The sequence below is a fragment of the Porites lutea genome, chromosome 14, assembly GCF_958299795.1.
Source record: "Porites lutea chromosome 14, jaPorLute2.1, whole genome shotgun sequence".
NCBI lineage: Eukaryota > Metazoa > Cnidaria > Anthozoa > Scleractinia > Poritidae > Porites > Porites lutea.
Genome location: NC_133214.1, coordinates 11,778,383 through 11,793,079, shown reverse-complemented (window position 1 = coordinate 11,793,079; position 14,697 = coordinate 11,778,383). Strand labels below are relative to the sequence as shown.

Sequence of the window (14,697 nt, the reverse complement as noted above, 5' to 3'; positions counted from 1 at the left end):
TCAGTTATCACCTGTCCGGGGTCGTACTTTCAAGGAAACGCTGATCAAGAATCACTCAACTCCTCGTAGCTTCCAGTGAAAAAAGGAGTGACAACAGTGGTAAGCGGTCGTTCTGTGACATGTAACGCAATCTTTGCCGTTTACGATCTTTCGGCGCTTGGATTTGAAACATTGTTGTTTGGTATGTTCTCCCGTGTGGATACTTGACATTTCCAATATATGGAAACACCATGCTAAGGTACGAACAACAGACATTCACAACATTGTTTTGTACGCTAAAATCTGATTTCATGGACGTAAAACGTTTTGAATTTTAAGACTTTTTAATATTAGTACTTTGCCCTCCCTTTGACAACTTCACGTGACTGGTGCACTTGGCAGGAGTTGACAGCTTAAATCTGCCTCTCTTGATAGCAAACGGCATTAATTTATATCAGATCGCTGTATAAACACGTCTTGGTTTCTGAAAGCTGATAACATGAAACCACTATTGCTCAAACTGATTTATTACTGTATTTTTCCAAGTTTTTAGCATCGGCCCGCCGCGTCTGGAAAGCTCAAATTTCAGGAAAGTACTACTTGTATTTTTTGGCCTCAAAAGTTTTCTTTTAAGTTGCCCGTAGTTTTGAAAACAGATTTTGAAAGAAGACATAACGCTCTTTAACGTGGTATAAGACTCGTTACTGAAATCGAGGTACCAGTCGACGATTTTGGGCTTTGAAATTTGCCATTTTTTCATTGAACGAAAACGTTCAAAATATTGAAAATAATGAAAAATCTCCAAAATGTTACACTTTCGTTCAAACTGAGTAAATCACCACTTAGAATGTGTGCAATTAAGTACTCTTCTGAATAAATTATTTGTTGTCCACATTACAATGGATTTGAATTTTAAAACGATTTTTTTGTGACACATGGTCTCGGGCCTGGAAAACCCGGTCCGAGAGCCGCGAAACCAATAACCCCCCCGTACGTGGAAAATAATTATCGGATCGAAGTAAAAATTACAGTTATGTTAATAGCTTACCTAGTGCTACTTTGTGAATTTTTTTGAGAATTTTCGATTTTTCACTTTTGTAGACCTCTGGTCGATATTTACTGACATCCGCTCTTAATCGCCCTGTTCAAGGACATACTCCTACCCCCTTGTCTTTGCCAGGAGTAGACTACTGACTGATTGTCAACCAGGCCATCTACCCATGCATTCTTTAAAGAGTCGGAGAAGGAAAGAAGGACCTTGTCAAGCGCCAGTGCCTCCTTTGTGGAGATATCAAGCTCCTGCTCTTCCTTCGTCCAGTAGTCAGAGGCCTCAACCGTACGATCACTCAAAGTTATTGAACCACCCCAACCCGAGGCTGAGGCATCTGTTGCTAAGGATATGCGGATATGACGTTCATCCCTGCAGGGAAGCGGGTCGTCCCACGTACGCAGAGAAAGCCAATGTGAGATTTCCTCCCTCAGTGCCTCATGTAACTTGATAGGTCTGGATGTGCGTAGAGCCTTGGAAATAGCATTATTCATCTCCCTGGTAAACAGAAGCGCTCCCAGAACCACCAGTGAAAATGACACACATTTGCCCACCAAACGCTGGAGGCTTTTGACTGAGACTATTGAACATGCCAGGGTTTGTTCAATAAGATCAAGAAACTTCTCCTTCTTTTCAGGAATAAGATGGAATACCTCTCGAGAGGAGTCGGACAGGAAACCCAAATACGGGACAATCTTACGAGGCATTAGAATAGATTTGGGCAAACCAAGAAAATATCCTAGCTTGATCAGAAAATAAGCTACCAAAAAGATAGCTGATTTCGCAGCTGCTAATTATGTTCATCAAGATTTGCAAGGTTCGCATAGGCTCTTTGGTCGGGTGAGATCTGAAGTTGGCCATTGTGCTGGTCATCAATGTACAATGAATAAGGTATCCCCATTGATCGGAAGAAATTAGATGCTACTAAACCAGTGGAGTGGTATACAAAAGGAGATATCTTCCAGCAAAAAGGCAGGGTGTTGTAAACAAAGTACCACCCACCCCACTGCATACCAAAAAAAAAGGGTTCTACTTTCCACGGACAAGAGGAGATGGTCATACCCCGACTTGTCATCAAGTATTGTTTGATAGGTATCAAGGCCCACATATCTTGGTAAATCCCAAAGAATATCTAACTTGAAAGGCATGTCCCTCATCCATAGATTTAAAAAACGAGCGTCATGGCATAATCTCGGCTTGGTGGGCTCCACAGTTAGAGGAGAGACCAGATGGGGCGGATCAGCTTGTCCCACCTTTCCCTTCAGAGAAATTGCCCCCGAGGCTAAGCGATCAAGCAGTGTGCTTCTCACAAAATCCGCGAACGGCTTACACGAAATATTATTCCTGAAAAGTTCAGAAGGTGGATAATCCGAACAGTACTGTTACTAGAGAAGGTTTGAAAGTATTCAAAAATAGAGACTTTATCTTTTATCCATTTCAAAACCTGAACTTTTTGAGGGGATGGAGAACCGCCAATTATATCCTGCCATTGATGGTAGTAATTATGAACTTCTCCAGCGCGAAAAGTAGCAGGGTCTCTAACCCGCAATGTCGCAGGGTCTCCAAGTTTATCTCCATGGCAAATCTGGTCAATTTCGTCTCTCGAAAGCTCTAAGACTGCCACCCCAGTACCGACCCCAACTGAGTTCCCCAACCAATCAACCCAATTGATTGACTTTGGAGAATACTGAGTGCGTAAAGTTTTCCTTCAAATTCCGAGTCGCACTCCCAATCCCTAGTCAAACGACAAGAATTCTGAGAAGGGAAGGGAAAAAACTCCAAGCAAACCGTGGAAAACTTATTATCTATACAAGGGAAAGAATCCAGGAACATTAATAGGCTGCTCAATACAGAGAAAATCATTTATTTCCAACATCCTTATCATTATTACCAACAATCCGTCATAGGTAGTACAATGAAATTGCAGTGAAATTATAAACTGCTCGAACTTTACACAGTTATTTCTCCATTTATTCTAATTTGCGTTAACATTTGGTTGAAGAGCCCCACGGGAAAAACCAGAAGGCCCGCCCAAATCTGGTTTCCGTTTGAAACAATTTATCTGAATATGCCCGGAACGATTCCAATAGTAGCAACGAACCCCCATATAAGAGGCTACCATGGCTGTTCTACCAGGTCCGAAACTGTGCCTCACTGACTAATGTCTTTCGACGATTATTCTTCTCAACCTTCGCCACCTCATCTAACACCTTCTCCTGGTCCTTATCACCAAGCAGAGGAAGGAGAAAATTACGAAACTGGTAGTTGGGCTCATCAGCTTTCCCACGAAGAGTCTCAAACGCGAGGCGAAAATAACCCGCCTTCTCGTGCTTTGTATCTTGAGCCGCATTCTTTAAAGCTTCTAAGAGGTCTAGGGCCTCAAACCTATTGAATTCCGGAACAGGGCGGGAAGCCAGGTGACGAATCTTTTCCAGAAGGTTATCCACCGAGGACTTGGTGAGAGCGTCCATGGACTTCTTTAACTCCTCATACTTAAGCTGCAACTCCTATCGAGAGCAATAAGCCGAGACAAATTTTTTTTTTTTTTTTTTTTTTTTTTTTCAATTGCAAGTTTTATACAGAACTCATTATAAAAACCACGAAAACGTTTCCCTTTCAGTTTCAGGCGTTAACAACGGCGTTAGCAAACAGGCCTCAAGTCTCACTGACCAAATAAACGTTCATTCTGCCAAAGTGTTATAACGCAATTTAAAAACAAAGGAATCGCACAAGTTGATTATCAATTCTAGGCAATATTCAGCGATTGCGTCATAACGACAAGCAAATTTCATGCCACACAAGAACAACCGTCACAATCGTTAACTCGCTAATCTGGGCTGGTCATGTCAAGACAACATCAGACAAATAAAAGAAACAATAAAATTACGCGCCTCACTTTGGGCCTGTTTACATGAAGATGGGGGACCCCAGGTAGGTGAGGTAACATGTGGCGGGTTACCCCACCTAACATGTAAATGTGATTACATTAAAATAAGAGATTATATGGAAAGGCGGGTTACCCCACCTAAGCGGGTTACCTCACCTACCTGGGGTCCCCCACCTCCATATAAACAGGCCCTTAGACTGCAAACAGTCCGAATTTTGCGTATTCAAGTACGCGCCAGCAGTCAAACAAAAGGTCTGGAGGGAGGCTGAAAAACAGAGAGCCAGACTGGGGAGAGACGCCAAAAATGCTCACACACCCTACGGGCGTGTGAGGCTCGCCTCGTGCGCTTCGCTCGCGTAAGACTCTTCGTCACAGTTTACCGATGTCTTTACTGATTTTGAAATTTCACAGTCATGATCATCAAACAGACAACTTGCTGCGAGAATCACGCCACGGCAATAGCAAGCCAATCATAATTGCCTCACCGGCCACGACAACTCTATCCAACATTTATTCTTCATTCTTCATACATTCTTCACTGACCATACAACATTTCACAGTCTTGATCATCGAACAGACAACTTGCTGAAAGAATCACGCCATGACAATAGCAGGCAAATCACAATTGCCTCACTGGCCACAACAATCCTATCCAAACAACGCCACCGTGTATTTACTCTATTTACAATAACAGGCAAGTTACAAACATTACAAAATAATTCTAATGTATAACCCAAAAAACCAACTACGAGGGAAGTAACAACAATGATTCCCAAAGAACATACTGGAGAAAACTGGTCGCAAACAAACCCCGGACGCCTCCAAGAATAAGCGTCATTACATAAATACATTACATAACCCAAAAACGCGCAAGACAACAAATATATCGCAAACCAAACTGGAGCAAGAGAATACCAGAAGAGAAACATGAAAAGAAATCAACCCAAAAACACTATAAAATGATGCGAATAAAAAAGAGTAGAAAGGACACAAACGTTTACCTCAAGTTTTTCTTCAGCCGTCAATCGACGAGCTTGATGTCCCGCTTGTGGTCCGGGCGCATCATTTCCCGACGCTGGCTCTGGAACAACAGGTCTTGGAACCTCTTGCACCAGGGGCATCTGAACTTCACCGTTCGGTTGAGGTATTCTAAATATAAATAAAAGAAAGTACAAAACTTATATTACGCATATACAATACAAATCCAAAGTGTTCTTTGCTGAAAATTCTTGGGAAAAAAATTGGAATAGTCAGGTCTCTTAAGGTCAGGATCGTTACAGAGTTGACAAAAGCACCAAGCTTTGCACAGCGATAGTTTACTGCAGTACCATGAATATTAGAGGGGGTGCCCAATGCAAATATGCCACTGAAGCGTGCTAAACAGGGTTTATATTATTGTAAATTTCACCTGCTGGGTTCCCTGTGGTGTTTTGATTGAAAATTGTTATTGAATATGTAACAACAATTTCACTCGAACATTTGGCATTCCCATCCATTATTAGCTTATTGATTGTACAATTCAAAAAAAAATTGTCAAAGAGTCTGTTGTATCACATATTATCAGAGATTTAGGACAGCTGCTCATGAAGAGCAAATAACGAAATGACAGAACCCAAAAATATTTCTTTCCTAAGGAGGTAATTAATTTTTCAGCTTAACATAGGCCTGGACGCCTTTCAGTCTCTCTTTATCTGCTGGACGCACGTGCATGTTTTGACAGAGAAGCAAGCATCGTGCCACAAGTCATATCATTTACATTTCCCACAGTTTGTCTAAGTTTTACAAAGCAAAAACAAACAAAAAAGAATCTGGTCTCATAAACGAAAAAAAGAAACAAGTTAGCCCAAGCTTCAAATAACAGAACAGTTTATCATGAAGCCTCTACATTTGGCACTGAAGCACTCATGTCCAAAAATAATAACCGCGAGCTTATCAAGTCGTAAAAGTGAGACTCAAGTGGTACAAGATTGACTCAACTAATAAATGGTGAATGGTTTAACTGCTGAAACAGAAAAAAGGGGGCCGGGCTAACTTTTAGGGCCTGTTTAATAATAATAATACACTTTATTTACATTGTAAAGAGGGTAGCATGGAATAGTTACAGAAACTAGTAAACTTGTGGCCCTCTATCTAAATTAAAATGACACAAAACATAAGATTCCGAATATACGAAGTCTAAGTACAAAATAAATAAAACTAAGGAAATATATAAGTTCTACATTAATATGAATGAATATAAGAGCTAATGATACGGCTAGTGAAATACATGCAAGAATATGATTAAACTATGAAATGGTGTAATTCCTGCTGCTCTTTAAATAAGATATTTCGATAATTATTCTTATAGGATTCTAGTGATAATGCATTTCTAAGTTCTAGACTTAAGCTGTTCCAGAGTTGGCAAGTAGAAACTGCGAACCACCTGCCGCCTCCGGTCACCCGATTACATTTCGGGCAAATAAAATTTATATTACTATATCTAGTTACACGACTATGTTGCGACTGTTGAGTCTTACCCTTGCTGCTCTCTTTTGTAGCTTAAAAATACGGTTTAAATTCTCCTTATCACAACTAGGGCCAGATTGAACTGACATAATGCAATACAGATCTTATCTTAGAATTATTTAAAATACAATAGCCTTTGTTTCGTGGGCAGGCAAGATCTTATCTTTTTTAATACGCCAATTCGCTGAGACAGCTTTTTACAAAGTTTCTCAACGTGGGAAGTAAAGGAGAGTTCAGAGTCAATTTCGAGACCTAGCAGCTTAGCACTGGTAACGAGTTCGAGTTCAGTTCCTTTAATAGTTAAAGTCATTTCTTCATTGATCTTTGAGGGGAGACGCTTGCCAGTGATGAGCATAGCCTTGGTTTTACCTTCATAAATTGGCAGTTTGTTCCCAATCGACGATTTCGGCAATTGACGAGTTTAGGGTACCCTCAAGCCTTTCGATAGAGCTATCGTTCGTGCTGGAAGTCAGCGTTATATCGTTGGCATACAAATCAATTCTTGATGAAATGACGTAAAGCGGTAAGTCATTGATAAAGACGATAAATAACAAGGGGCCAAGTATGGACCCCTGGGGAATACCATGACGAACAATAGCGACACTTGACACTTTATCTCCCGGCTTAACAAGTTGGCGTCTGTCCTTCAAATAAGAGGTAAACCATCGAAGGGAATCCCTACTAATCCCATACACTTCAAGTTTCTTTAACAAAACCATTCCACTGACACGGTCATTGTCAAGGCTGAATAGCAGATCGTCAATAATCTTGATCAAGGCAGTTTCAGTACTGTGCTTCGAGCGAAAGCCCGATTGTCTGATGTAGATTAAATCGTTTTCGCACAAAAAGCTGTAGAGCGCATTATGAACATGTCTCTCCGCGATCTTAGACAGAATGGGTAAAACTGATATTGGACGATAGTTTGTAACATCAGTGGGGTCTCCGCTTTTGAATATTGGTGTTACCTTGGCAGTTTTCCAACGACTGGGAAACACGTTTAAAGAAAAAGATAGGTTGATCAACTTTGTGATTGAAGGTGCAATAATCGGAGCAGCTAGTTTGAGCATTCGAGAACTGATGCCGTCGACACCAGTAGATTTATTGGAATCAATGTTCAAAAGATAGCCAACAACATCTGCTTCTGCTATAGCTGGAATTGAGAAAGCAGCACTTTCATCCTTCCGAGATCTTACAAAGTTACTCAACTTAGAGGTGTCAAACGGCACGTCGGGTAACAGTTTTCTCAGCTTATCTGCAATTGTTGAGAAGTGAACATTGAATGCTTCAGTCATTTCTTCGTTATTTCCTAAATCTTTCTCTTTGATTCTTAGGTGATTAATCGATTGTTGTTTATTGACACCGATGAACGATTTGATGGTCTTCCAGATTCCCTTGGGGTTATCCTTATTATTCTCGAAGGTAGTTTTAAAGAACTCGGACTTAGCTCTTCTCAGTCGAAAAACTGCTTTATTCCGAGCTCTTTTTTAACTTTCCCAGTCGGCAGGAGTTTTTTATCTTTTTGCAATTTTTAGAAGCCTGTCCCGTGATGACAGAACTATCTAAGGGACTTGTCAGAAATTAGCAGGGGGGGGGGAGGGGGGTGGAAACAGAGGGAGGGTCACAACTTTTTGAGACTCAGAAAAGGGAGGGGTCATGAAAAATGGGCCGTTAAAAGGGGGAGGGTCATGCAAATATAGCCCGTGATCATGTAGAGGTTCACCTGCAGAATAAAAAAGAAGTTCTTTAAGTTCTTTATTTGGTAAAAAAAAAAAAGAAAAATAATAATAAAGAACAACAGAACATTATGGATATAAACTGTGAAGTACCATTGCAAGAATTTAACAAACATCTACTTTTCATTTATTACACGGCAAGGCTATAGAGTCTTATGCATTTTTATCATGAATTAATAAATGTTGTTATTAATGTTATTAGAGTTTGGGCTATCCTTTTCATCACTGTCTTCAGCGCCACCATCAATGCTGCTGTGAGCATCTTGATCATTATCAATTATGTCATCAGCATTGATACAATCACTTTCATCATCATCATGATTTTCATTTAAGTTGAAGCTTAGATATTGCTGGATAATTTCCTGTTATTCATTGGTGAACAACCCTTCTCAAAGGCATATAGGATATATGGCCTTTGTGTTTTGAGGAGCCCACTTATTCCTTCATAATGAAGAGATAATGGGCCAATAGGCTCTGTAACAATATGCCACTCTTGTTGAGGTGCAATGGTTTCAATAACTTTTTTGCAGTTAGCTTCCATTCTTTTTGCTCTAGCTTATTTTTGGTTTCCTTTTATTTTGTTTTTGTTTCCTTTTTTCTTTTTGGCTTGGAATACTGCACCTTAAAGAGCCTGGGACATTTTTCTTTCAATTCTGTAAGTAAAGGTGGGGAGGGTCATGATATTTTAGGCCAAGCATAAGGGGAGGGTTAGCAAATTTCACTCCCATTGAAGGGATGGGTCACCTAATTTCCAAACCCAAATTTAAAATTCCCACCCCCCCTCCCCCCTGCTAATTTCTGACAAGTCCCTAACCAGGGCAATTTTTTGGCCTTTACATGGAGGAGGGGACCCCAGGTAGGCATGATAACCCACTTACATGGGGTAACCCGCCTATCCATATAATCTCTCATTTTAATTTGATCACGTTTACATGATAGGTGTGGTAACCCTTCAAAGTGGGTAGCCCGGTCTGACACACCGGGTAATCCTCTCAGCTGAGGTCCAATTTTGCCATGTCAACGTTTCAAGGTGAGGTAACCCAGACTAGTCGGGGTCTGATTCGTGATACATCAAATTCGCTCAAAATTCACTTTGGCGCCGGGTGGCTTCACATAATTATTAAAGGTAACAATAGAAAGCCACAACACTGAAGGTTGCAGCAAGAGCAGCAAGTGAGCGTAGACGTGGTTTGCCAGCATTTTTCTTGTTTACGTGCTTAGTGACCATTCAATAATCTTGAGAAAGTGCACCCCAGGATGGCGGGCTTGTAAGATTGCATGTAAAGCCGGGGTTATTTTTTTACCCCACTTAAGCAGGTTACCTCACCTACCTGGGCTCCCCCACCTTTATGTTAAAAGGCCCTAAGTCTCAGGAACCGTGAAACTCGTAATAAACGGTATACCTAACCCGGGACCAGCTGTGATACTACTTCCATCTTCAAAAACGTCAGCATAGCAGCCAAAGGAGCCATTATATCGGTGTAACACGAATATTAGATTGCGCCGGTTTGTTTCATGCGTCTCTTTTTGTGACTTTTTTTTGTGTTCGTTTTTGTCACCACCTCTAAATATCAATCATGTTCAAAACACCCCTACTAACAAAGTATTTCGTAAAGCTCTTTAGAATGATATTCAGCAATAAAAACAAGGTGTGACCAGGAGCCGATTTCTAGGCTCCTGGTGTGGCAACATAGGCATAAGTGAATGTAAAGTTTTGCGGTATGTAATCTGTCAGAAATCTGTTTGAGTGGTCAAAGTTGGGGCTGATGGGCTTCTTTATCATGACCACTCCATTATTATAAGGGACCAGGCCATAATTATTGTTGACCCTTGCTTTTGTGGTATTTTCTGTAATTTTCCACAGCATTATTTTGTGAAAAGTCGGTAACTGAATTGCTCTTGAGGAATTCATGATCGTAAGATTTCGTAACCACGGGGTATTCGCCTAATTGCATCAATCAAATTTACATACATTCATTTTCATAAATGATGCATCATTGGTTGGCTAAAAGAGGCCTTGTTCCTGTAACCTTTCAGCTGTTCTGAAGTTAGTTTGTTTGTAAATTGTAACGCAAGCGACGACCTTCCTTTTTTTGAAAGATCGTATAGACCTACCATTAACACTCAGGTGCGAGGGCTCTGAAGTGAATGAGCTCCTTACAGGTGTCTAGGCATGCAGGGACCTCATACACTTCTTTTTAAATGCAAATGTGTAAAAAATAAAGAGTGTTAAAAATTCCTGGAGAGGCATGTTTTACAATTAACCTCGTCCCAGGGCTTAATAAAAAGGTAGAAAAAGGTAAAGCGACCATATTTTACATCAATAACTCGTGACAATAATAATAACTGATAAACTTGAGGTCGACGGTGGGCTCCTTTTACCCCCCTCTCTCCATTAATGCTCCGTTTTAAGGGTACTTAAAGCTAGTCAAAGCTACACGGAAAGGAGAGAAGTTGAAGTATGGATGTGTTGACACCGGGGATCGAACTCGGGACCTCGCGCACCGAAGTCTGGGCACTAACCAACTGTGCCACCCTTGCTCCTCCTTTTGCCCCTGAGGTTGATATGTTTTAATTATTATCTAAAGGACAGGGTTACCAACAAAGCAAATTATAATCTAATCTTAGCTGCTCAATTGCAAAGTGGGCGCGTTGTCAGTTATGGTTCATGAGGTCGTTGATGTGGCATGTAAAAATTTAACGATTCTATCGTTTAGGATGTGATACATTTGGGTTTTATGTTATTGTATGACATCTTTGAAAGCTGGCTTTGTGATCTGTTTAAATTGATATGTAATGATATTATCACTGGCAAGTCTTAGCAGTGACACTGATAGCCGCACAGCAGTAAACATGGCCACACTTACCGTGTGGAGACTGGGCACTAGTCAGTATTATGTACATGTAAAACTATTTTGAATAGCAACAAAACGGGAACGTCTGTTGACGACTGCGCGCCCAAATCAAACAACTGGATTGACCAATGGCAGATGGCACAGCGGCAAATTGGGTACCGGAAGTCGAGTTTATTCCTTTCCGCGCGCTTACCCGTCGTCAAATGACGTTCCCGTCCGGTTGCTAAATCAGCCTATTATCTCTACAGTATGACGCGATTAGTTTCCTTCGCTCCTCTTTGATTGTTTGAGTGAATCCAGTGGCCTTCCATTTTGTGGTAAACTTCTTTTAACTCGGAAATCTTGGCGAGGCTCTTTTCAACATCGTCAATATGTTCCAGCAATTGCTTAAAATCCCTCCTCGCCAGTTGAAAATCCTTACCACTAACATCTCTTTTATTCCCTGCAAAAAGGTACGCAATAAGTACTTGACCAGCGGCACCTAACGTCAATTTTCGGAAAATATCTGTTCGGAAGACGATTTGAGATCTAGAATTTGCTGAACATTGTTGTAAAGTTTCTTGCTTGCCTGCCTCTCCTAGGATTTTCGAACATCTAAAAAATGGTGTAATTGTCCATTTTTAACGGATTTTTACCCTAAAAAGGTCACCTATAATTTTTGGGAGCCTTTTTTTTGGGCTGAAATTTTCGAAAAGGTAAGTTTTGATCCCTATAATTTTCGGATCACTAGACTTTCAGCTAGGAAATCCGAACAGATGAAAAATTTTTAGGGGATAAAAATAAGCCTATATCTACTGTTTAAATACTACAATACGTTTAACAATGCTATGTTTAAGTGGTTTTGAACTATGTTCTCGTTGAGTGCCCTCTCTTGCCCTGACTTGACCACTACGCTCCATCCCAGACCCACATGTTAAGAAACGGATTTAAATCACAACTGCTCTATATTCATCCCAGCAGAGGTAGAGGTGTTGAAAAGTTCTCCATTAAGGCGTCTCAGGTGAGTGAGGTCATAAGTCAAAGAAATTGAAAATTTTACTCCAGATGGCTACATGTAATCTCTCTGGCAAAAAATCAGGTTGAGGTTACCTGAGGACACCTAAGGAAATAGCATGTTGTTGGTCTTAACAAAGTAGGTTTCAAAAACTGTTACCATTTTTGAATGTGAAGGTTCGACTTTTCTGCCTGTAATTAAGTTCCCAAACCAAACCCAAGACAACCAAAGCAGCCAGAACGCTAGACAAAGCGTACATGGCGAAGCGAAAAGCTGGTTCATCTGAACCGAATAGGTTCAATTGGGTTGTCCATTGGCTTCTTTCTCCTTTGTCCTATGGAAAGAATAATCATGGTAGACAAAATAAAATAAGACAATAGGGCCATTTATATAGGAGGAAAAATAAGACGCGTCTTAAATAAGACGCGAACTGTACCATTTATACGAGCATGTCTTATCTAATAAGACGCGTCTTAGCTAAGCCGCGTCTTATTTTAGACGAAATGTGCCGTTTATACGGAAAGTTCGCGTCTTATGTAAGACGCGTCTTATTTTTCCTCCTATATAAATGGCCCTAATATGTTTATTTGGGGTCTTATACCAGCTGGTACAGCGACCTTTTTCCAAAACAATTCAAAATTACAATATATGCTAATTATAGATTACACTATACGTAACATGTTATAAACAAATAGAGATAATTAAACAGATATCTATTTATATAATTTAGTTTTTGTCTTGCTTCTCTTTTTTTCTCTTGAAGCATTCAAATATATGCCTACTTATCAATTTTTGGACTTTTCGCTAGGGGGATTGAATATTTCATGAATATTACATTTTGTGACATTTTGTTCACTCTTATTAGATGCTCGATTCTCAAGGAATAGAACGTTTCTTTTCTCCTTTTTTGAGGTTTTTATAAGGTCTTAAGTAGGGTTTGTGATTGCTCAATCGCAAAAATTTTATTAAGTTACTCTGTGACGGGTGTTGGTAACCTGGAGAAGGTCTGATGTGCTTCTTCTTTGGCTTTTTTGCTCCAGAAAGCTTTATTTTCACTCCATTTTATATCATCGAATGTTATTTGCTATAATATATTTTCCCAGAAGTTAAAATTCCTGCACTGGGCGTCAATTTTCTTTGGGAACCCTCCCGTCTCCGCCCTTCAGTACGCAGGGCCTTAACTGCGTCTAGGCGTTCAGTAACACACAGTGTGTTCGACAAGAAGCTCAAACAGTGCAATCTAGCCTGTGAATCTTGTATGAAGGTATTTATTAGTATACCTTAATTTTTTAACATGTCCTAATCTACAGGATCTGGAACTAGCCGTGTTTTGCGCGCAAGGTCTATAGCAAGAAGACCGTACAAATCAGGCGTAGATACTGACCGATTTCCTATGGGTCCGGGGGCATGAACCCCCGGGAAATTTTTGGGATTTTAACTCCCTAAAGCCCCCTTTCCTGGGTTGGGAGTCATACAGACAGAAAGCCTTGCAAATCGGCGGATTATTTCATCCGGGTGAATTTCCATGTTGTAATGGCCTATCCTGGCAGCGACAAGTGATTTCCCAGCTGGAAATCCCGCAGCGTGTCTAATGCCCAGAAATTGGGGGGGCGGGGAGTTTGTCCAAACTATTTTCACCATTTCAACTTTTTAAAAGTTTTTTTCGTTATTAAGAATATATTTGTTAAGAAAATCTGACCAATTTCCGTAAAACGATGGAAACCGTGCTGGATCCGCGCCTGCCAATAGAACGAACAAAGCAAAGAAAATGAAACACGCTCAGTCCAATTGGGGATGTAAGGCTGACTACATTTAACGTTTTGCGAATATTTCTTTTCCACTTGCTTTAAGCTCCTTTTTCCCGTAGGCAAGGCCTGATGAGAAATAACATTTGTGAGCAGGTTTTCAGCTAAACGTTTTTGATTATCATTGCTTATACTTGCTTTTGATTATAATGGCTCATACTTACTTTAATTGTTTGACCTTTTATGTGTTTTTGCACGTATGGGTAAATCCACGTTTGATCTCGCTGAATTTCCTTTTCAATACACCGTTTTAGACAACGGTTGTAATCCACCATGTATAGTCCGATATGAAACGGATACTCCAGGATTGTTACTTGCTCGAACATATCGGTATCAATATCCTTTTTATTGAAGATGTACGATGCAGTAAATACGTCTAACAGCACTCCTTCCACCTCTTTACGGCGGAGTCCCGTGAGAAGTGCTTCAAGGTCGCCATACTCTGTGTCAAAAAATCAAATTCGTTTTAGTGAAAAAACTCTTGACTTTGGTTTGTATAATACCGGGGAAATAAACAATATCTAGTGGTACAATTGCTAGAAGATAAGTGTATAGGAGGAGTTTACTTTGCAAAATACCATTATGATAGTGTTGTCTTTTAATAATGTTCTACAAAATGTTTCTACAGTTTGCAGACTTTTTAATTTATATTTTTATACCACAAAGCAGTACAACGTTACCTTCAAAAAGTTCTGTGTTGGTTGAGTCCTGAAATCTAAATTTCATTTGTTTTACATGAAGTATACGCTTTAGAGCTTTGATTTCTATTTCAAAGAAAAATACTGTAAAAATGTAAGTTCTCAGTCCACATGCACCTATTGTAGTCAGCTTCTTGAGAAGCATTGTCGAACTTCAGCCAAAAATTTATTTTCTAGCTTTTTGTGTGATACA

The 14,697-nt window shown here is 40.1% G+C and overlaps 1 long non-coding RNA gene across 1 annotated transcript; it reads right to left on the bottom strand.

Annotated features, from left to right (window-relative positions):
• Positions 1 to 11,069: 11,069 nt before the first annotated feature.
• Positions 11,070 to 14,001, bottom strand: LOC140924685 (uncharacterized). Its single transcript, XR_012164316.1, has 3 exons — positions 13,971 to 14,001; positions 12,161 to 12,335; positions 11,070 to 11,449 (listed from the first exon to the last, which is right to left on the bottom strand). It is a non-coding gene; the product is annotated as an uncharacterized lncRNA (long non-coding RNA).
• Positions 14,002 to 14,697: the final 696 nt, after the last annotated feature.